At 36.7% G+C, this 23,240-nt stretch overlaps 2 protein-coding genes across 60 annotated transcripts in view; one reads left to right on the top strand and one right to left on the bottom strand.

Moving 5' to 3' along the window:
- The window catches only part of LOC144289792 (large ribosomal subunit protein eL27-like), a 238,157-nt gene that overhangs the window by 56,289 nt on the left and 158,628 nt on the right, over positions 1–23,240 (bottom strand). The gene's annotated exons all lie outside the window — the stretch shown is intronic.
- The window catches only part of LOC144289788 (uncharacterized), a 392,823-nt gene that overhangs the window by 267,179 nt on the left and 102,404 nt on the right, over positions 1–23,240 (top strand). For 39 of the 48 annotated variants that reach the window (XR_013357721.1, XR_013357739.1, XR_013357740.1 and 36 more), the window contains one exon: positions 22,546–22,665. The gene's annotated coding sequence lies outside the window, so the exon portion shown is untranslated. Of the gene's footprint in view, positions 1–871; positions 1,085–22,545; positions 22,666–23,240 lie in introns of all 48 variants that reach the window. The other 9 variants (XR_013357725.1, XR_013357717.1, XR_013357735.1 and 6 more) reach the window with 3 other exon arrangements.

The following is a 23,240-nucleotide window of genomic DNA, read 5'->3' as shown; positions in this document are numbered from 1 at the left end:
ATATTGTTAACATGTGGCGGTCTGTGGCTCACTGGATGCTTTCTGATTCTCCCAAGAGCATTCTTTGAGAACAGGGATTAACACAATTAGGAGAAAGCACCAGGGGACAGGATATTGTGATAACAAAGGTGACTCAAGAGGAGAGAAGAACAGGTAGGAAAGTAAATTTCTCTCAGAAAACAAGATTTTAATTACGAAGCAACTTTTGGTGATGATGGTAGAAACCTGTTGTTTTCATAAGAGGGGACCAAAGAGCATCAGTAACCAACCAGATGAATTCCATAGAAGGAGGCACAGAGATCTCTGCTCATTGTATTCAACCAATCCAGATGCTAATCAACAAATATGCACCATGTGACCTATTAAAGTTCTCATCCAGGTCAACGTGGGGACACAGGGCAGGTAAAGCGTCACTCGTTTCCACTCATTTCCTACTCACAAATTGCAGATGGAAAATCAATTTTTGCAACATCAATTTTCCTGTTTCACCAAATACCAAATATAGGAGCTCATGCCGATAGAATCACAGGTAATGATTCTTGAAAGCAAATTTAGAATGAGGGACAATTAGAACAAAACATTAGGAGAATAAATTGTAAAACTATTTAAAGTCATAGGAATAATTTCTCACTGAAGCAAGCCAACCCTTCTCGTATTGTTTTGGTATTCTGGAAAAGAGACAGACTTAAGTAGGTAGGACACAAGACTGAAATCCTACAAGCATTTTAGTTTCCAGTCCAAGGCAGCTGTTGGGTGATATCACCCAGTGCGAGAACACCATGTGTGGAGGGAATTAGCAGATGAAAAGCAAGTAAACTCGATATGGGGTGTGTAAACGTGCTTTCTCTGTCTCTTTCAATTCTCCTTATAGATGGACACCCCTAAAAGTGAAGTTACATATGTGGATGTTTATACAAAGCATAAAAGACATAAGAAAGAGCCTGAGACATGTAAAACAGTGGAGGAAGATAAACATTTCACGATTTGGATCACATTGCTGCCTCAAATCATAGAGTCTCTGAGGAAATAGCTAGAAGGGCTATTCAACTCTCCGCTTCCTTCCAAGGAATAAAGAAAGAGTTTGGTATGAGCAAAGGAAGTGCCCCCCCCCCAAAAAAAATGTCCATTTGTGTCACACTAACAACTTTCTTCAGGCTAAATGTGGAGTTGGTAAACTTTTGGCTACAGTGAGCGCAGACAGCCTTGGGGGTTTGATATTGGGTTCTTCAGAAGGACTGTGGGCAATCCGAAAGGAGATCAACTTAGGCACCCACTGATTAGAAGACATTCTGACATCAGAGTTTTATCTGCAGCAAGTGGTGGGTCCACTCTTCCATGGCATCTGAGGTGAAGTGATAAAAACGGAATCCCTTGAAACCACGTTTGGAAATGATTTCACTGGAGACAGAGAGAGACAGCAACTGCTGCAGGGAGGAAGAGAGGACAACAAGCAAACCAAAGTGAGACTCTGTAATCGAGACGAGCTGCGGGGACAAATGGAAAAAGAAGTCTCACTTGCCTGCCTCAGACAAAACAACCTTCAAAGGCTACCTTCCTTCTTGTTGGTGGGGTAAAAATCTCTTAGAATAACTCCCAAAGCATGATACATATTTAAAGCTCTCCTTTCTGGGTTTCTAATTTTCACAGAGGCAGCTTCCTGCAAACTCCAGTAATGAATGTAAGCTGATGCTCCTTTGGGGGGTTGTCAAGACAATCTAAGAACAAGCCATTTCAGAGAACGAACTTCACAGCCGGAGATCATTTCCATTGCATGATCTGCTTATCCTTGAAGCTTTCATTGTTGCACTCTTAACTGGTGGGGTCATTATTTTACTTACCTCATCAGGGAAATCATTGTTTAAAAACTGAGTATCAATGGTGAAATAGTTTTCTACTTATCTCTTCCAGGATAATAGCTTCCCTCCCCCACTTCCCGCCACAGAAGGGTTAGGCCCATGTGGGTGATGAATTGCTCCAAGCCTCTGACAGTCCCAGAGAGAGGGATGAGAGTAAAAATAACAAGCTGATTACCAATAGGGAGCAAATTGGCCACTTGAGAATCCAGTGGCTAGAATGACAAATGAGAAAATGAAAATCCTCATCAAGAGACTAGACTTTCTGATTAGTCCAAGTGCTGATGACCACTTTTCATGCCTCTCCCTCCCTGCTGGGTGATGATTTACATCTGATTGGGCATCATCTTGTATTTGGGGCAGTCATTTCTAAAAGGGTGTTTGGAAGACTTTGAAGTACTTAATTATAACCAGGAGGCATTTGGGGGCTGAGCAGTGAAATGGAAGATGCTCTGTCTTGGGCTGTGGAATGTTCATTTATAGAAGGAGCCCCTGTCTGGTTGGTTTGGTCTGGTTTTTCATTCCATCACCCCATAAGGCAGCCTTCCAAAGTTTTCTGGACTCTAGAAGAAAATAAAAATGAGAGTATTCTTGGCTAAGGGATCCACATGCGAGGCAGATTCAAGAATTTCAATATGTGGATAGACTGGGCTTTCTGTTAATAGTCAACTACTAAAAATAGAAATAGTTTGGGAATCCTTTGAAGGGAGGCCATTTTTACTAGCTGTGATTTTAACAAATTCATCAACTGAGGGAAAGTACACAGTGAACCATAGACATGCTAGCTGTCCTGAAAGAGCTAAATATATTGGGGTTGCTAAGTCATATATGCATGATGAGATAAAACAGCACCATCAACCATTAGCCCCCATTTGGGCATAGCCATATGAACTGTAGGAATTAAGAGGAGAAAGAGGGGAACTTGAAGTTAGGTAATCAGGATAGGATTCACAGAGAAAGGTGATAAGACCCAAGCCTTGAAAAATAGAACTATAGTAAATTTCAAGGTGAAAATTGCTTGAATGAACAATGGTACTGGGTTTTTAGTTTGTTTGTTACTCTTAATGATTTGCTGTGGAGTGAACTGAATGGTTTGTCTTGGGCAAGGGGATCTAGAAAGATGGGTCTGAACATAAGTTTCCTACGTATGCATGAAACTACAATGCCAGACAGGGAATTACTTTTGGTCTTAAGAGCCCTGGAAGAACAGTCAAGATTGTTGAGCAGAGTTAGAACTGTATTAGAGGTCTGTTATCTTCATCTGATGAATAGAAAGGGCGAAACAATGTTCTCTGGAACTTCACCAAAAGGTACGATCAATAGATTAGACTGCCATTTTGTTTCTTCTTTGGTTTTCACTCTATGGAAGAGAAGAATGAACAACACAGTGCTTGGCATATAGAAAAACTCAACAAATACTGCTGAAAGGATGAATGAAGCTGAAGTTATTTAGAACCAGAGTACTGTTATTTGGTAGAAGAGATGAGAAAGACCTGAGGTTACCTCAGCCCTCTCAAGAGGTAGCAAAGAACAATTTGAAGAGAACCAAGTTAGGACTTGGCATGCACTTGAACATTTAACCTCAGCTTCTTGATCTGTATTTCATCACAGGAAAAGACAAGGGTAAGTTTTATGAATGGACACTAACTGCAGAAAATTTTGTGTGAGAATATTTTGGGAGGGAAGATGCCATTCCTAGCTTATGTTGGAGGCTCAGAGGAGGAGTCTATAGCCAAAACAAGGCTAAGAACCTGTGAACTATGTTCCTTTTAAATTAAGAAAGGCTGTGATTCTGAGCCCAAGGATGATTTACTCCCTGGAAGGACAATTGGAACATCTGACACCAAAACTTTGCCAATTTGTAACCTTGCAGGAAGCCTGTTGCTCAGTGGTTTGACTAAAATGAAGAGGAAGGGATGTTATTCCTGTCAACTCAACTTCAGATTCCCAAGCAATTTAAGGAGCATTATTGATCTGATTAGCCATGCAGGGATATAAGTGACCATCAAAAGAGATGAATCATTGAAAGGCACCTGCTCCCATCAGAACTAACATTGGCAATGTGTAGTCTCTGACACAACCCTTTTTTATATAATTCTTTTTTCTAGATCTGCCTTTTTTTTTATAGCGGCCTCTGTCATAAGGTTATTGGAAAGAATAGCTAATGATGGGGAAAAAGCAGTTGGAAAGATGATATACTTTCACACTCAAGGCTATTGTTAAAAAATATTATGCAATTATATTTTTGTTGAATGGACACACTCAGTAGTCACTCTGATTTGGGGACTTGTCCCTAAAAATATGATGCTGACCCAGTAAAGTATGAACATTTAAAGAAAATGTTATTATTCCCCAGAAGCTATTGTCAGTGTAAAACTACAGCAGGGAAAGCTAGTTCTGGCAATTTATAATGAGGCAGGACTCTTATTAATGATTTTTGGCTTAATGTATTAATGAATAGAGATCTGAGGGATAAAGGACTTACAATGTAATAAGGAAAACTCAAGGAAAGATTAGGCTCTAATCAAAATAAATTGTGTTTTTAGATTGATTTTCATGAATTCGACTCTCTTTCCCTGTATTTATACCAAAAAGAAATGCATTGTGAAAAGCTGATTGCTATCATTGAAAAATAAGAATGGATATTATATTTTAATATAATATTAATAAATTGCAAATGCCAACCTACAAGAAGAAACCATATATAGGCAAGAAGAGTTATTCTTGGGGAGAAAAACTTCCCCTGTAAATGTTAATAAATTTATTTTCTCTTTTTGAATAGTAATTGTCAGGTTTAATTGAGAAGCTGATTAGCACCATTGGAAAAAAGCTAAAATGTGATGTTTTGAAGAATGGCAATGAAATGTATCAAGATTATCTTTTCTTTCTATTCTTTCTCCCTCTCAATTTTGTCTACTCTAAGTAATAATGATGTTCTTTACTCTCCATTAGGCAACCTAAACTAAGCAAAGACAATTTTCTCCAAGAAAGTACATTAAGAACTTTAGTTTACTTCACTTACAGGGTTCTCTGGAGAATATTTTCAAATAATGAGTCAAAACCACTATATTTAGTACCTTAACTATTCTAAATGTGTCCATATTTTAATATTTTATCTCTCCTGCATAAAAGCAGAAACTCTACTCCATCCGCAATTTTCTTTCTTCCACTGACAGCAACAATTTTTTTTTTAAGTACCTAGCCCCCAAATCTCTGTCTTCCATTGTGCATAGCTACTTGCTTTCCTGTTGCCCAGAAATGAAACTTATGGGTTAAGTCCAGCCTGGGGCAATGTCATAGGTTGTGAGTGATAAAATGTTTAGCTCAATCTCCCATAGTATCAGCAAAAGGAGGTGCCTGATTAATCCCCAAGTAAAGCTGAAAAATGGCCCAAACTGCATGGGACTCTGTGGTGTAATCCAGTGGGGTCCTGTGGTTTCACAGAGTACCAAATTTTCTCCCATATCATTCTTTATAAGTTCTGACCAGAGTGTGTGTTTATTGTGGTATTGATTTGCTATTCTAAAAATGATTACTGTATATAATAGCTTTTTTTTTTTTTTAACACGCTGACCTGATTCCACTATGGTAGAATCTAGGGTAATGCTGGGGTCAGATTCTCATCATAGCAAACACCAAGCGGGAATACATACAGCTACAAAGGATATAAACTAGGCTTAGCTCCGTTGACCTCTAATTGACTGCTTAAGGTTGAGAGGATTTGACTGTAGATGATGTACCCAAGTAAAAACCACACATGGGCATCCACTAAGGGCCTTTAGCATGTTTAAAGCACTTTAACATTCTGGGATTATAGAATCACTGGCATTTTCATTTCAAGACTGTGATTATTAGTGTGATCAGTTCTATGGTAGATGCTAACGAAACCTGTACTATGGTTGGAATCTCCACCAGAAACTTTGAGAATTTTGGGGTTTTCTTCTGTAGCATCTGAAATACAGCCCTGTGTTTTCACTGGACTTTCAAAAATTGCATCTTTCTATCTGTGGAGGTTATGTTTGCAATGCAGAGGCATTACATTTTGAATATTTCATGGTGTCCTCAAGAGGTTAGAGAGAGTGACTGTGGTTTTCAAACCAATCTGATGGGATCCTAAAATACTCACTAAGCTCTAAGGGATTTTGTAGTCCTCATTCATTCCTTATGATTATCTCTCTCTGAGTATGGTTTTCTTTATTTCAGAGCTGAGGAAACAAAGATTCAGGAAAGTCGACTAGTCATCCCCAATAACACGACCAATATACAGTCAACCCAAATTAATTTCATTGATTTAAAATCTTGAGATACTTCACTTAGGACCCTAAACAGGCTGCACCTTGAGAGTCTATCCTGAAGGTTCTCAAAACAAGGAAAGATTTATTGAATACTAGAGAAGAAGGAAAAGTGAGACACTGCACCTGTATTGTTGAAATTGTTGAAGGGTGTGTGTGTGTGTGTGTGTGTGTGTGTGTGTGTGGTGTTTAGTTTCATCTCTGTTACTATGCTTCTCTGACTTTGGGGAAGTCGCTGTTCGTGTCTTTCTTTTCCTTATGTGGTAAATTAAGGTGGGTCAAAGAGTGAACGATCAGTTCAACTGCATGCAGTCTTAGGGCTAATGCTGAAAGATTCTAATGTGCGTGCTTACACTGTAGCATGATTTGGAAAAGCCTGGAAAATAATGTAGCTTGGCGGTCTCCTTTTCAAGGTACTTGCCCTTTCTCCTACCTTTACATTTGAGAATTCCCACAGTTGTACCCCAAATTCTCTATTCTTTTCTAGCAGTGCTTTCTCTTTGGGTCCCTGTTCTTCTCTAAGCAGTACTTTCTCCTTGGGTGGGCTCACCCTTTCCTAGCTCTTGTTTTAAAGTCTTTTTTGTCTGATATTAGCATAGCCATTTCACATCCTTACAGTTTCTATTTGCATGATATATCTTTTTCCAAACCTGTGCTTTCAAGCTATTTGTATCTTTGAATCTAAATGATCTCCTCTAGACAGCATATAGCTGGATCTGTTTTTTTAGTCCAATCTGAGACTCTGTCTTTTGATTGGGTTGTGTGATCATATTACACGGAATTATTGATATAGTTGGATTTACATCTGCCACTTGGCTTTCATTTTCTGTCTCAAATTTCTTTGTCTCTCTATTCCCCTTTTACTATCTTCTTTGTATATTTAATGGATATTTCCTGGTGTAACATTTTTATTTCACTAATAATATTTCTTTATGTTAAAAATATTTCTTAGTGGTTATTCTAGGGTTTAAAATGTACATCTTAGCTTAGCAAAGTCTATTTAATATTTATAGTACCTTAATTCCAGGGAAAAACAGAAACTTTACTCCGATGTAGCTCTGTTCCTCCTGCCTTTTGTAATTTGATTATGAGTTCCATCTTTTGGGTAGAGTGCATAATATTGCTATCAACATTCATGTACTAGTTTCTGTACAGAATTTTTTCATTTCTCTTAGCTATATACTCAGAAGTAAATTACTGGGTCATTTAAGTAATTCTGTTTCACTTTCTGAGGAACTACCAAATGATATCCATAGTGGATGCACCATTTTACATTCTCGCCAGCAGTATACAAGTGCTCCTATTTCTCCACAACCTAGTCAATACTTAGTATTCTTGGTCTCCCCCGCCCCCTTCTTCATAGCCATCTTAATGGGTATGAAGTCATATCTCGTTGATATTGAACATCTTTGTGTGTGTTTTGGGTCATTGGAATATCTTTTTAAAAGAAATAACTATTTAAGCCCTTTGATTTTTTTTAAATGGGTTGTCATTGTGTTTTTGAATTGTAAGAATACTTTATTTATTGAATATTCAAGTGTCCCTTATCAGATATAGGATTTGTAAATATTTTCTTCCATTGTTTAGATTGTCTTTTCACTTTCTTGATAATGGCCTTTGACGTATGAAAGTCTTTCACTTCTATGAAATCAAATTCATTTATTATTTTTCTTTTGTTGCTCATGCTTTTGATATAAAATATGAGAATCCACTACCAAAATGAGGTCGTGAAAATTTATCCTTGTGCTTTAATCTATGATAATATTATGGTTTTAATTCAGGCATTTAGGCTGTTGATCATTTTTAGCTAATTTTTATATATGGAATGCAACAGGGGTCCAACTTCATTCTTTCCCATATGCTTTCAGCTGTTCCAGCACCATTTGTTGAACAGACTGTTCTGACCCCATTGAATGATTTTGGTACTCTTGTTGAAAGTCAATTGGCTGTAGATATTTGGGCTTATTTCTGAACCCTCAATTCTTTTCCTTTGGTCTATATATCTATCTTTCTGCCAGTACACACTATTTTGATTACTATAGCATTATAATAAGTTTTGAAACAGAAAGTGTGACTCTTCCACTTTGTTTTACTTTTTTCAATATTATTTAATCTATTTGAGGCCACTTCCATTCCATATGGATTTGAGGAATGCCTTCCCATTTCTGCAAGAAGGCCACTGGAACTCTGATCAGGATGCAATGACTTCGTAGGTTGGTTTGGGGAATATTGGCGTCTTACTAACAGTAAATCTTTCAATTCATGAACACAAAATCCTTTCTCATTTAATCAGATCTTCAATTTTTTTTTCAGCCGCGTTTTGTAATTGTCAATGTGTAGGTCTTTCACCACCCTGGGTATATTAACTCCTAGGTATTTTACTATTTTGGATGCTATAATAAATAGAATTATTTTCTTAATTTTCTTTTTAGATTGTTCATTGTTGTATAGAAACATAACTGATATTTCTGTGATTATGTATCCAGCAAATTTACTGAACTTCTTTATTAGTTCTAATATTTTTTATGTGTGTATTCTTTGGGCTTTTCACTGTATAGAATCATTTCATGTGCAAATAGCAGTAGTTTTACTTCTTCCTTTTTAATTTAGATGCCTTTTTTCCCCTCTCTTGCCTAATTGCTTTGGCTAGGACTTCCAGTATGATGTGCAACAGTAGTGGTGAAAGCCTGCATCCGTCTTTTGTTCCTGATCTTAGAAGTAAAGTTCTCAGTCTTTCACCAATGGGACTGATACCAGCTATAGATTTTTGGTAAATGCCCTTTATCGTGTAATGAAAGTTCCATTCTATTCCTAATTTATAAGAATTTTTTAGCATGAAAGGACGTTGAATTTGTCAAATCCTTTTTCTGAATCTATTAAAAAGATTATGTGGTTTTGCTTTCTAATTCTATCAATATGATATACCACCTTGATTAATTCTTTTATGTTTAAAAGCATGTTTGAATTCCTGGGATAAATTCTATTTGGGCACCGTATATAAATCCTTTTAACCTGTTGTTGTATTTGATTTGTTAGCATTTTGTTGCTGTTTGCATCTATATTTAAGAGCTATTGGTTTGTAGTTTTCTTGTGGTATGCTTGGTTTTGTTACCAAAGCAATGCTGACTGCATAGATTGTATCAGGTAGTATTCCTTTTCAAATTTTTGGAAGAGTTTAAGAAGGATTGATGTTAATTCTTTAAATGTTTGGTAAAATTCACCAGTGAAGCCATCTGGTCTTGGGTTTTTCTTTATTGAGATTTGCTTACTACCAATTCAAATTCTTTATTTGTTCTAGGTCTGTTGAGATTTGCTATTTTATTCTTGAGTTAATTTTGGTAATTTGTGTGATTTTAAGGATTTTTTTTGGTTTCATCTACGTTATTTAAAATGGTGGCTTACAATTGTTCATAGTATCTTCTTACAATCATTTCATTTCTATAAAGTCAATAACAATACCTCCCCTTGTATTTCTTATTTTAGTTATTTGTATCTACTATGATTTCTTGGTACAGCTAAATTTTGCCAAGTTTGTTGATCTTTTCAAGAACTACTGGTCTCATCGATTGCATTTTCTATTCTTTTATTTATCTCTGCTCTAATCTTTATTATTTCCTTCTTTCTGCTACCTTTGGGTTTAGTTTGCTCTTTTCCTAGTCCCTTATGGTGTTAAATTAGGTTGTTAATTTGAGATATTTATTTTTAACAAAGGTATTTTAAGTTCTAAATCTCCCTCTGCTTTCACTGCATCCTATAAATTTTAGTATGTTGTGTTTACTTTTCATTCTCAAAGTATTTTCTAATTTCCCTAGTGACTTAATCTTTGACCCAATGGTTGTTTAAGAGTATATGTTATTTAGTTGCCACATATTTGCAAATTTCCAGATTTTCTTTCTCTTACTGCTTTCCAACTTCATCCCAGTGTGATTGGAGAAGATATTATTTACTATTTTGATGTTTTTTTCAATTTAGAGATTTGTTTTATGCCCTAACATATGGCCTATTTTGGAGAGTGTTCTGTGTGAATTTAAGAAGAGTGCTTATTCTGCTGATGTTGAATGAAATGTTCTTTGTGTCTACTAGATTTAATTAGTTTGTAGTATTGTTCTAGTTCTCTATTTCCTTGTTTGTCTTTTGGGAATATGTTCTATTCATTTTTGGAAGTGGAGTATTGAAGTCTCCAACTATTTTTGTAGAACTGTCTATTTCTCCCTATTTTGTCAATATGTGCTTCACATATTTTTGGACTCTTGTTTAGTGTGTATATGCTTATAATTATTATATCTTCTTGACAAATTTACCCTTTTATCACTACATGATGTTTTTCTTTGTCTCTTGTAACAATTTTTTACTTATATCTACTTTTTCTGGTATTAGTATAAAGCCCCAGGTCCCCTTTGGTTATCTGTATCTTTGGATCCAAAGTAAATCTTTTGTAAACAGAACATATTTAAATTTTTTTCATCATGATAAGTGTACTCTTTAACCCCCATCCCTTATTTCCCTTATCCCTCACTCACCTCCCCTCTGATAACCATCAATTTGTTCTCTATAGTTTCTGTTTCTTGGTTTGTCTGTTTCTTGGTTTGTCTCTGTTTTTTCCTTTGCTCATTTGTTTTGTTTCTTAAATTCCACATATGAGTGAGATCATGTGATATATGCCTTTCCCTGACTGACTTATTATGCTTAGCATTATACTCTTGAACTCTATATTATTGCAAATAGCAAACTTTCATTATTTTTAATAGCTGAATAATATTCCATTATATACATATATACCACATTTTTATCCATTCATTTATTGATGGGCACTTGGGCTGCTTCCATAGTTTGGCTATTGTAAATAATACTGCAATAAACATAGGGTGTATGTATAAAACATTTTTTAAAATCCATTATATCAATCTCTGCCTTTTCATTATTGAGTTTAATTGATTTACATTTATAATTATTACTGATAATGAAGGTCTTAGTTCAGCCACTTTGCTATTTATTTTACATATGTCTTATGTTATTTTTGTTCTTCAGTTTCTCCAGTACCAACTTTGCTTATGTTTGATTTTTTTCGAACATGCTGTTTTTTAATTCCTTCTTCATTCCCTTATTGTACAATTCTTAGTTATTTTCTTAATGGCTACTATGGAAATTTTAGTTACCCTTACATATTTACCAGTCTAGTTTGAATTATACCAACTTGGCTTCAATAGTATACATTAACTCTGGTCCTATCCAGTCTTCCACCTCACCTTTGTGTTATTATTGTCACAAATTACAACTTTATATATTGTGTGCCCATTAACATAGATTTATATTACTGCCTATGCATTGGTCTTTTAAATAATACAGGAAACAAGCAACAAACCCAGAATATTACCTTTTATGCAATTACTTTTACTATGGTATAACTGTACTTCTAGGTTTATTTTTAGCATTTTTTTATAGGGCAGGTGTAATAGTGATAAATTCCCTTAACTTTAGTATCTTGGAACATCTTAATTTCTTCCCTGTTTCTAAAGGATTATTTTATCAGACATAGAATTCTTACTTGACGTTATTTTTTTTCTTTCAGCATAATAAATATATCATCCCACTGCCTCTGGCCTCATGCTTTCAGAAGAGAAACTGGCTGATACTCTTCTTATGGATCCCTTATATGTGATGAGTCACTTCTCTTGCTACTTTTAATATTTGTCTTGGCTTTTGACATGTTGATTAGAATGTTTTTTTATGTGGCTCTCTTTTAGTTCTTTCTGCTTGGAGTTTTTTGAGTTTCTTGGATGTGTATATTGATGTAATTAATAAAAATTAGGAAGTTTTCCATTATTTCTTCAAATGTTTTTTTCTGTCCCCTTTTCTCCTTTCTCCTTCTAGGACTTCCATAAGGCTTGTGTTGGTACTTTTGATGGTATTCTATCCTTTATAGGCTCTCTTCATTTTTTTCATTCCTTCTTTTCTCTGCTCCTCAGACTTAGTCATTTCAGTGGTTTTATCTTTGTGAAGATTCTTTCTTCTGCCTGTTTAAAACTGCTGTTGAGCATTTTTTGTTCATTTTTCATTTTAACTTTTGAATTTTTCTGGCATTTCTATTTAGTTCCTTTTTAAAAATTCTATATTAATTGATAGTTGATGACTTGTTCACATACTGGTCTCTCAATTGTCTTTAGGTCTTTGTGTATTGATTCCTTCAGCTCTTCACATATATTAGTAGAGCTCATGTAAAGTCTTGTCTGGTATGTCCAGGATCTAGGCTTTTTTTTTTTTTTTTTTTTTTGAGGTATATCATGTTTATTTTTTCCTCTGTGAACAGACCACACATATCTGATTCTTTGTATGCTTTGTAATTTTTTGTTGAGAACTGGACTTTTTTATATAATGTTGTACTTCTAGGAATCAGATTCCCCCTGTTCCCCAGAGATTGCTGATGTTGCTCAGAAGGATATAGTCATCTGTCTGTTTAGTGACTTCTCTAAACTATTTTTGCAAGGACCATTTTTCCTGTCATGTGTGAGCACTCACTAAAGTCTCCATTCTGTTATCTCAACAGTTGGCTAGCGGCCTAACAGAGATTCCTTGAATGCAGGGATCCAATAAAGAGAGAGAAATGAAAAGCATTCTGTTCTTTTAATTCCCTGACAAATGCTGCCCTGAAGCTGCTTCAGCATAAGACAGTTGCAACAACGACCAGCTCCTGCAATGCTCCCACTGTAATCTACAAGGTAAATCGACACATATAATCCTGATCCTTGAAAAACAAGGTGCTTATTGTACATCCTGACAGCTTTAAGGCACACCAGAAACATGCGTTGTCATCCCCACAGCCACCTGATGCAGGGCCGGAAAATGGAAGACGGTAGCTTCTGTTTTGCATTCCATGCAAAAGTCACATCAAAATTTACCAGCCTCTTACCTCATTAAGGACTCACCTAGATAATGCCATACTTTGACCAGACCTCATATTTCCAAAATAGTTGATTCTGACTATAAATTCCTTCTCAAAAGTTTGTTTTTGTTTTTGTTTTGTTTTGTGGCAGGACTGGTTCCTGAAGTTTCCTATTCCATCATCTTCCATGACGTCACTCTACATCATCTTTTATAATCACCTTTATTGCCCATCCATGTTTTTGGTGTGTGGGTTCAAATTATTTGTCTGATGCTACTTCTTTTCAGCCTAACTTCCTTTAGTTTTTCTTATATGGCAAGTCTATCAACAAAATCTCTCAGAATATATTTACTTTGCTATCATCTTCAAAAGGGTTTTTGCTGATTCTTGGTTGATAGTGTTTTCTCCCATCACTTTAAAAAATGTCCACCCATTGCCTTCTGGCCTTCACTGTTTGTAATCAAAAGTTAGCTGTCTATCTTGGCATTCTCTTGTATGTGATGAGTCATTTGTCGCTGCTTTCAAGATGTTCTCTTTATATTTGACTTTCAAATATTTTACTATCATGTGTCTGATTGGGGTCTATTTGTGTTTATCATCCTTATGGAGCCTCTTGGGTGTACAGATTTCTTTTCATTAAATTTGGGAAGATTTAGCTCTCAGTTCTTTAAATATTTTTTCAGCCTCTTCTTTCTTTCTGGTACTTTCATTACACACATATTGATGTTTAATTATGGCCTACATTTTTTTTATGGTCTGTTCATTTTTCATTTTATTTTTCTGCTTTTTAGATTGCATGATCTTTATCAATCTACTTCAAATTTCCAGATCCTTTTTTTCTGCCAGAGAAAATCTATTTTTGAACTCCTATAGAAACTTTTTCATTTCTATTAGTATATTTTTCAACTAAATAATTTATATTTGGTTCACTTTTTATAATTTATATCTCCTTACTGATTTTTATGGGAAAAGACATTGTTCTCATAGCTGCCTTTAATTCCTTAGACATGCTCTTCTTTAGTCCTTTGAGCACATTTATAATAGCTGCTTTAAAGTCTGTCTGCTAAGTTCAACATCTGAATTCCTTAAACATAGTTACTAATGCCTTATTTTTCCCTATTGTATAGGTCACACTTTTCTGCTTGAGTATCTTGTAATTTTTTTGTTGAAAACTGAAGACTTTAGATAATATATTATAGCAACTCTGGATACTGATTCCACATCTGCCTCTGCACATAGGGATTGATATTATTCCTGTTTTCTCATTGAGTTATTTGTTTAGAAACTTGGTTAAACTAACTCTGTGAACTTGATTTCTATCCAGTGTGCAATCTCTGGTATCACTCCTGTTTTTTTTTTTGTTTGTTTGTTTGTCTGTTTTGTTTTTTTGTTTGTTTGTTTTGCCTTTTAGCCTGGTTATTTCAGGGTCACTAACTAATTGGCATAAGCCACTTGTTGGTCAAAGGTCACGCTTAATCCCTATTGGCAATTAGTTTTTTGCCTTTACCACTAAATATGTGGGTAGCACAATGACAGTACTTTCACAGATGAAGAAGTTTACATTTTTGTACCCTGTTTATCCAAGGACTAGTAGCTTTGATTATCCCTCTCCATTCACTCCTGAGAGAATTCAGCCTTACACATACACATGGTCTTCCAGATTACCAGAGATATGTGTGCTTTTATTTTGAAGCCTCCTTTCTTAGAAGTTGCTCCTGGGTTCAAGGAGCTTATTGCTCAGCGAGTGTTTGGTTAGAGGTTGTCCTTAAGCCCCCTGTGCCTGTGCCAGCTTGTACCCTTTGTATTTATTTTATTTTTCTCTGTGGAACTTGGAAATGATTTCAGTCTGCCCCATGTCCTGTTCAGATTACTACTGGCTACATACAGTCCACTACTTCTGTGCTACATTTCCAGCCCCCAAAGTTGCCTATGTTGCCAGGAGGGCTCTTCTTGGTTGTCTATTCCTATGTTCTTTCTGTTAAACTTCTGATTGCTCTACTGTCTTACTCATTGCTGCCAAAATCTTGTAGCTATTGGCATTTTAATTGCTCTCTACCAAGATCACCATTGTTTTCAACAACATCCTAGGCACAGAATTCACCACGTTTTATTCCAAATAAGGTCACTCTCCTCAGTCAGAACTATAGTGGTCTGCCTCTCCATCCCGGACTGAAGCTCTATGCCACTAAACAAGAGTTCAGAATGCTCACTTCTCCAAGAGTGACATTTCTGCTCTATGACTATAATCAGGCATTGGGGAAGGATGGTGGCCCCTATTCTTCTTGGCTTGACCCTCCTAGCATGGGACTCCTAGTCTACTGGAAGCTGCTCAGATGACTAGAGTCCAGTACTACTGACTTGTTATATCTGGCAGTTAGCTTCTATCCCATAAGTTGGGGCTACATGAGGACTCCAGTCCACTGTGAATACAACTTCTGAAACATGGCACTTTTGAGAGAGGGTGAAAAATGCTGGAGGCTTACCCTTTTAATGGTAATTACATAAGATGTAGCTGGGAAGTGGACATCACGACTCAAATGTCACAGACTTTTACTGTGCTTACTGAGATTTAGTAAATTTATTTGAATGAAATTTCTCCATTAACTATATGCCATTAAAACAATTTCCAGAGACTTGGAGGACTTAAGGTTTACATATACACACACACATACATATATACATATATATACATATATATGTATACACACACACATACAGAGAGAGAGAGATCTAAATAAATAGATAAATTTTCTTCAGCCAAATTGTTGTTTTGTTGGGGACTTTCATCTGTGAACTAATGATAACCATGTGCCTATCTCAAATCCAGTCATTCATGTGGACACCAGACTTCCATATCTAGCAGACTACATATCATCAATAGTTTTGGTTTTTCTATCTCAAAAATGTTCTCTAGAGGTATCAGTTACTACAGTAAATGAAACTACTATTGACTTAGTTAATCAAGTAAAAAAATCTGAGCATTGGCCTGGATGCCTCCCTCTTACCAACTACATATAATCCATCAGCAAGTCTCCTTGATTCTGTCAAATATATCTAGAATCTGCTCATTTCTTTTCACTTGCGTGCCTACTGTCTGAGTTTAAATCATCCCCCTCCCCTCCTGATCTATTGAAATAGACTTCTAATAGACTCTGCTAACCAGCTCCCAGAGTGGTCATTTTACATATAATATAAATATACGTCACCTAGTGCACATTCTGCACCACTGCTTTCAGCCTTCTTTTCCTCTCCTCCAAACATTATCTAGAACCTCGGCCTTTCCTGCTGTGCTATAGTCACACTGTCCTCCTTCATGGTGTGCTTTTGTCTGTCTCGGTCCTCTCCTCCTCCTCCCTTTGCAAGAATGGCATTTCTCCTCTTTTCTTTTTTTCTTAAATGTTACCACCTCTGAGAAGTTTCTAGGTAGTTTTTCCCCTGTTATGCTCTCTGGCTTCACCCCATTCATTTCCTTCCAGTTCTTGACATAGTTGGTAATTATTAATTTTTAATGATTTATTGTCTGCTGCTCCCACTAGATGGTAAATTCCAGGACAGCATGAACCATAGTTGTTTTGTTCATTGCTCTGTAATAAATACTTACAGTGTTAGTAACAGCTCTTACTGACAAAGCACAGAATATGTGCCAAAAATGGTTCTAACATACGTTTATGTATGCACACACAATATACAATTATGCACACACACATATATACTCACATGCACACACATGTATGTACATTCATACACATATACATACATGCACACACAAACAAAAGCACTTAATCCTCATAACAACGTTATGAGTTAATTTTATTATTTTCATTTTACAAGTGATTAAACAAAAGCACAGGCAAGTAAGTGACTTGCCCAAGGTTACACAGTGAATGAGCAGCCTAACAAGAGTCTCTTCCAGCTATTCTGGCATTGCAGCCCTTTCTCCTTGCAGTGCCAGGAACAAAGTAGGTGCTCAGTTAATATTTATAGAATGAATGAATAAAGGATAGACAAAATGATATCCCCTAGAGCAGTGCTGTCTGACATAGTTTTTTGGAGATGATTGAAAGGCTATACATCTGTGTTGCCTTATACAGCAGTCACTAGTTATATGTGGCAGCTGACCTTTAAAATATGATTAGTGTTAGGAATAGATTTTTATTTTTATTTAATTCTAATTAATCTAAATTTAAATAGCCACATGTAACTACTGACTACCGATTAGATGGTACGGTCCAAGACTTATGAGGTGGTATCACTTTTGATGCATTGAGGTTTATATAGTCTTGATGAATTTAACTCCAAAATAGAACACAAAATTCCCCTTTGCATATCTTTTTTCCCTAGTGACTTCCACCCCCAGTTTTTCAAACATCCTTCATCCTCCCACTTTATTTCATTCCAGCCCTGTAGAATTAAGCCTCCCCCTTCATGTACAGCTCCAGCAAAGCAATTTTCCCCACCCCCTCACCAGTGCCCTAAACAGTGTTTCAGAAGTATTTAGTCAACAAACATCTAGAGCCTACTTGGATAGAGCACTGGCCCAGGTCCTGGGGAAGGGTGGAAGGAAATGGAGCCACAAAGACAACTAAACAAGATCCCTATCTAATAGTGAAGGGGGAGCTCATTAGACTGGTAAATTCATACATAATAAGGTCTCAGTCAAGGGGCTAGAATGCATGGGAGGTGGGGGGGTAGGATGAATATCTAGTTTTGCAGCTGCACATGCCAAATTGGGACTATACATTGTCTACTTGGTAGAAATTGCTGCAAAATGGCACTGATTCCACTTGCACCTGGACCACAAGAATAAATGGATGGACCCAGCTTTGCTTTCAAAACTGAGCTCATAATGGACATGAGAAAGTCTTACTGATGTCTAATAAGAGACAACTGACCTAGCAGTGGGGAACTGTGATTATATTTCACCCTGATGCCTTGGGCTGATAGAAGATGGGTCTGCAATAGCCAAACTGTGGAAGGAGCCTCGGTGTCCATCGAAAGATGAATGGATAAAAAAGATGTGGTATATGTATACAATGGAATATTACTCAGCCATTAGAAACGACAGATACCCACCATTTGCTTCAACGTGGATGGAACTGGAGGGTATTATGCTGAGTGAAGTAAGTCAATCGGAGAAGGACAAACATTATAAGTTCTCATTCATTTGGGGAATATAAATAATAGTGAAAGGGAATATAAGGGAAGGGAGAAGAAATGTGTGGGAAATATCAGAAAGGGAGACAGAACATAAAGACTCCTAACTCTGGGAAACAAACTAGGGGTGGTGGAAGGAGAGGAGGGCAGGGGGTGGGGGTGACTGGGTGACGGGCACTGAGGGGGGCACTTGATGGGATGAGCACTGGGTGTTATCCTGTTTGTTGGTAAATTGAACACCAATAAAAAATAAATTTATTATAAAAAAAAGAAGATGGGTCTGGTTCTCAGACCACCATACCATCTTTTATGAAGAAAGAAATAATCAAAGAAGTAGCATATAAAAATTAGCCTGAGACTCAAACATTAAAGGTGAAGAGGAAGAAGAAAAAAGTGGTATACATCAATCATCTAACTCATGGGCAATTACTACTCATATTTCTAAAAAAGATCCAATAACGGGGGTAATGAAAGTGCATTTCTTCCCTCCCACCATTTGCATACTTGGCATCTCACTTACATTGTACATAGGTTACAGCAAAAAGATGTTGCTTTGTTTGGATTTTGCTTTTTCTGTGGAATCCATTACAAAGCAATGTGCTTTTGTGTGTCAAAGAGCAGAAAGGCTCCACTTCCTCTTTTCAAAAGGATTTGGGCAGAAGTCAACTACTGTATTTATTCCATGCGGCTCTCCTTTTGATTACTAGATGTGTACTGGTTGTAGATGCCATAGAAAAGCAGTGAATGTTCTGGCTACAAAGGACTTTCTATCTTAGGATGGGCCTTACAGCATCATGCTTCTGAAAGCAAAAATTTCAGTCATCTAAATGTCACTCTATAAATAGGAAGCATTTAAATACATAGAAACATACAGATAATGCCTTATATCCTTCATTTTTCATCCACATATCTGCTATCAGTGCATAGGTAGAATGACCAGATACTTCATTTTTTCCCAAACTTCCTCAATTTTACTCTTTTCAAATAAAAACAGCTCATTAAAATCAAATGAGATTTTGCTATGATGCCTAATACTTTACTTATAAATTATATCACGTATCAGAAAATCAAAAAACAACCATCAGAAAAGAACTAGAGCAACTATCCCAGTCTACTCTAAACTAATGGAAATATCACCTAAAAAATTAACTCCCTGCTTGTGGGTTTATTTCCCAAAGTGGGTTTCTGAGAACAATAATTCCATGAGTTGTACCACAATGAAAGCATTTCATGGTGAATACCCTAAGTCCATCTGACCATGCAAAATGGTTGTGCTGGTGTCTTGAATATTTTCACCAATATTTCCTAAGCTTTCGGATGTGTCTTCCACTCCACCTCACATTTCTATTGCCAAATAAGAACTCTTAATGCAAGCAAGTCTTAGACCACATTCTTCCAAACACACATGTATGTAATAGCAAATAAGCATGAAAAATGGGGATGCATACTGCTCTTATAAGCTCTGGAAAGCCCCATTCTGCCTTTGAGGTCTTGCATAAGCCCCTTGCATAAAATATTCACTCTGCCTAAGACTGGCTAGACTACAGTCCGCTGGTTGCTACACAAACACACTATAGGACTGTGTCATGTGATAGAGCCCTCTATGAAGTGTGGGTACAGGACCTTGAGGACCAAAGAGATTAGGTGAATGACTTCACTGTCCTCCTTGTTCAAGGAAGGTTGGTGAGACCATGCAGTCATTCTGGCTCATAATATATCTGAAAACCACTAATTTTAACAATAAAAAAGTATTCTTATTTCCTTTTTGCAAAACCTATGGTGTAGATTACTATAGTGGCATTCAAAATTTCTGAGTAACTACCTCTGAGGTAAGATTCTTTCTGAGGGTTGCTTCAAAGGCTATTTTTTTTTCTACTGGGTAGGCTAACAGTAGTTTATACTTGCAATGTGCCCACAAACAAAACATTACCCTGTTTGTTAAATGCTTACTAAATTGAAGCACCACATTGATCCAATAATGCATGCTTGGGAATTCATAGAACTCATAAACATACTAAAGATACTGACAAGTCCCACAAAAAAGAAAGCTGTGGCCAAGTCCAAAAGATTTTAACTTATTTGACCTTGGGAACATTAGTACACAGGCTTCTGACAATACTTATTTAGTCTTAGAAGCAACCTACCAAACATTGTTTCTTTCCAAACTGGATTCTAAATAGGAAGTGATGTTAGATGTTACTCTAAGTACAGCCAATTATTAACATTCAAAGAAATGGACATTCTGATTTATAAATCTTTTGTGACTATAAAGTGCCAGGATCTGGCCTGTAGAGTCTCATAGCCTCTCTTCTTTGTTAATAGAAGAATAGTTCCACTACAGGAAAAGATCTTTTTCACTACCACTCTTGTCAACTTCCTACATTGGTTCTGTTTGGAGTGACAGCATCCATCTTGTGACAACGAGGTAAAACACGTGAATATGAAATGCCAACAAATAAGAAGGTAGAAAGATAGGAGACCAGAGATACACCATGGAGCAACTAAACCAAGTTTGATGATCTCCAATTAACTCACTTATTGTTTAAATCGCTATTATCTTTTATTTTGGGCAACTATTTGGGCAACTATTTATCTTAACACACACTTTTGGAGAACCTAATCCCTTTAACTAAAGAGCAGCCTTCCATTACCTACTGGGGAAGACCCAGTTCACTGGCTGTTGTAGGTAGCTCAATCAAGTTCCCAAGGTACCTTGGATTCCCTTCTACCTCAAAACTCACACATATTGCCCTGTAGTGCTTATTTGCACACCTATCACTGAACTATGTACATTCTTGTGGTACGGTCTCTTATGTGGCATCCCAATGCCTACCACAGAACGAGGCCTACAGTCTCTCTTGGGGAATTGGTTGAATCAATTGATAATGTAGTATCTTGTCACTTTCCTCAGTGACAATATGTCACTCCCCCCCAAATTTTGTCCTTTTGAAAGTGATTTTAAAAAGTACCACCTAACTTTTTGGTAGTAATGACTATAAAAAGGTGTATGAGGGTTTACTATTGGATGATACTTGAGGAACAACACTAAGTATAAAAATGACTGGGTTCTAATAGGACATCACTGCTCTTAATAGTGGCTGATAGGATCCGATGTGGCATGACGTGCTGTGGTACGGTACAGCATAGAAGGCAAAGGCAAAGGCTATGGAGCCAATCTCTGGACTCCACTCTCAGCTCTGTCATTCACTTACTGGATGCCCTGAAGCACATGTCTTCTCCTCTCCTAGACTTCCTTTCCTTATTCTAAAGTGGCATGGTATCTAACTCAGGAAGTTTGTATGAGGACTAAATAAATTAAAAATTAAAACATATAAAGTGCTTAACACAAGACATGACACTTAGTCAATACTCAATAGGTTTTGGTTATTGTTTTTCATCTCAGATACCATCTGGGAGTTGCTTCTTAAGAATTCACAGAATTATCTACCACTTAGAAAGCATACAGTACATTTTTAATGAAAAATCAAAAAACAGCTGGTAACACACCCATTAGAATGGGTAAAATCCAGAACACTACAACACCAAATGCTGGTGAGGACGTGGAGCAACAGGAATTTGCATTCATTGCTGATGGGAATGAAAAATGGTACAGCTACTTGGGAAGACGATTTGGTGGTTACTTATAAAACTAAATATAACCTTACCATACAATCCAGAAACTGTGCTCCTTGGTATTTACCCAAAGAAGCTGAAAACATATGGCTACCCAAAAACCTACACATGGATGTTTATAGCAGATTTATTCATAACTGCCAAAATTTGGAAGCAACCAACATGTCCTTTAGTAGGTGGATGGATAAACTGTGCCACAGCCAGATAATGGAATATAATTCAGTACTAAAAACAAATGAGCTATTAAGCCAGACAAAGCCATGGAAGAATGTTAAATGTATATTACTAAGTGGAAGAAGCCAATCTAAGGAGGCTGTTTACTGTATAGTTTCTACTCTTTGACATTCTGGAAAAGGCACAGGAAACTATATAATTTTAATGGTTGTCAGTGTAAGGGGGGCTGCAGGAACAGGATGAATAGGAAAGCACAGAGGCTTTTCAGGGCAGTGACAACACTCTGTATAATAATACCTGTCACAGTACATTTGTCTAAACCCACGGAATATAGAACACCAAGAGTGAAGCTTTAGGTAAGCTATAGACTCTGGGTGATAATGATTTATCAGTATAGGCTCATCAATGACAAAAAATGAACCACGTTGGTGGGAGATGTTGATAATGGGAGAGGCTGGGAGGGGGGTAAGGAGTATATAGGAATTGTTTGTACTTTCCTCTCAATTTTGCTTTGAACCTAAAACTGTTTTTAAAAATAATATACATTTTTTTAATCCAGCAGGTAGCTGTGGATAATTTCTGAATAGCCAAAGTGATTGGTCATCATTACCAGACCTACATAGTATGTCCAAACTTGTGTTCTGGGGTCCACTGATCCTGAAGTTCCCTCACAGTCCAGGTATGTCATCAAGAGCAAGTCGGTTAACCCTTAAGCATAAAATGGGTATAATGATAGCGCTTTCCTTATGGTGTGTTGGGAGGAGTGTATGGGTTCTGCCCTAGTATCTGACACTTAGTAGTCAATAAATGTTAATTCTTTTTAATGAACTCTATAGGAGGTTTTGATGCATGGTGCAGAAAGAAAATGACATTTTATTAAAATGTCCCCTTTTGGCTGCGAGGCCCTTTCTAAATCTTATGACATTCAGCTGTATATTGAGCACTAGTCACTCTTGGAACTTTTCCACTCTCTGCATAACAATGAACCTTACCATGCTAAGAGGTTACACACACCATGTCACTCCTCATTTAATAAAGCAAAGTGCTGCATGCAAGGGTAGTTATTCTCATTTGCAAATTTATATCTAATTAGCTCTCTAAAAGCAAATTGCAAATTGGATCCAAGCAAATCATTCCTAGAGTACTTGCTCTGGTGAACTAAAATGAATAGTGGGTCCATTCTGCAGTTTGCCAGAGATGCTATATAGTGATGAAATTGTGTCTACATGTTTCCTGGAAGAAATCCTAGAAGAA

This window comes from Canis aureus, chromosome 19, assembly GCF_053574225.1.
Source record: "Canis aureus isolate CA01 chromosome 19, VMU_Caureus_v.1.0, whole genome shotgun sequence".
NCBI classification, from domain to species: domain Eukaryota; kingdom Metazoa; phylum Chordata; class Mammalia; order Carnivora; family Canidae; genus Canis; species Canis aureus.
The sequence above is the reverse complement of the archived record's forward strand: the minus strand, read 5'-3'. Positions and strand labels throughout refer to the sequence as shown.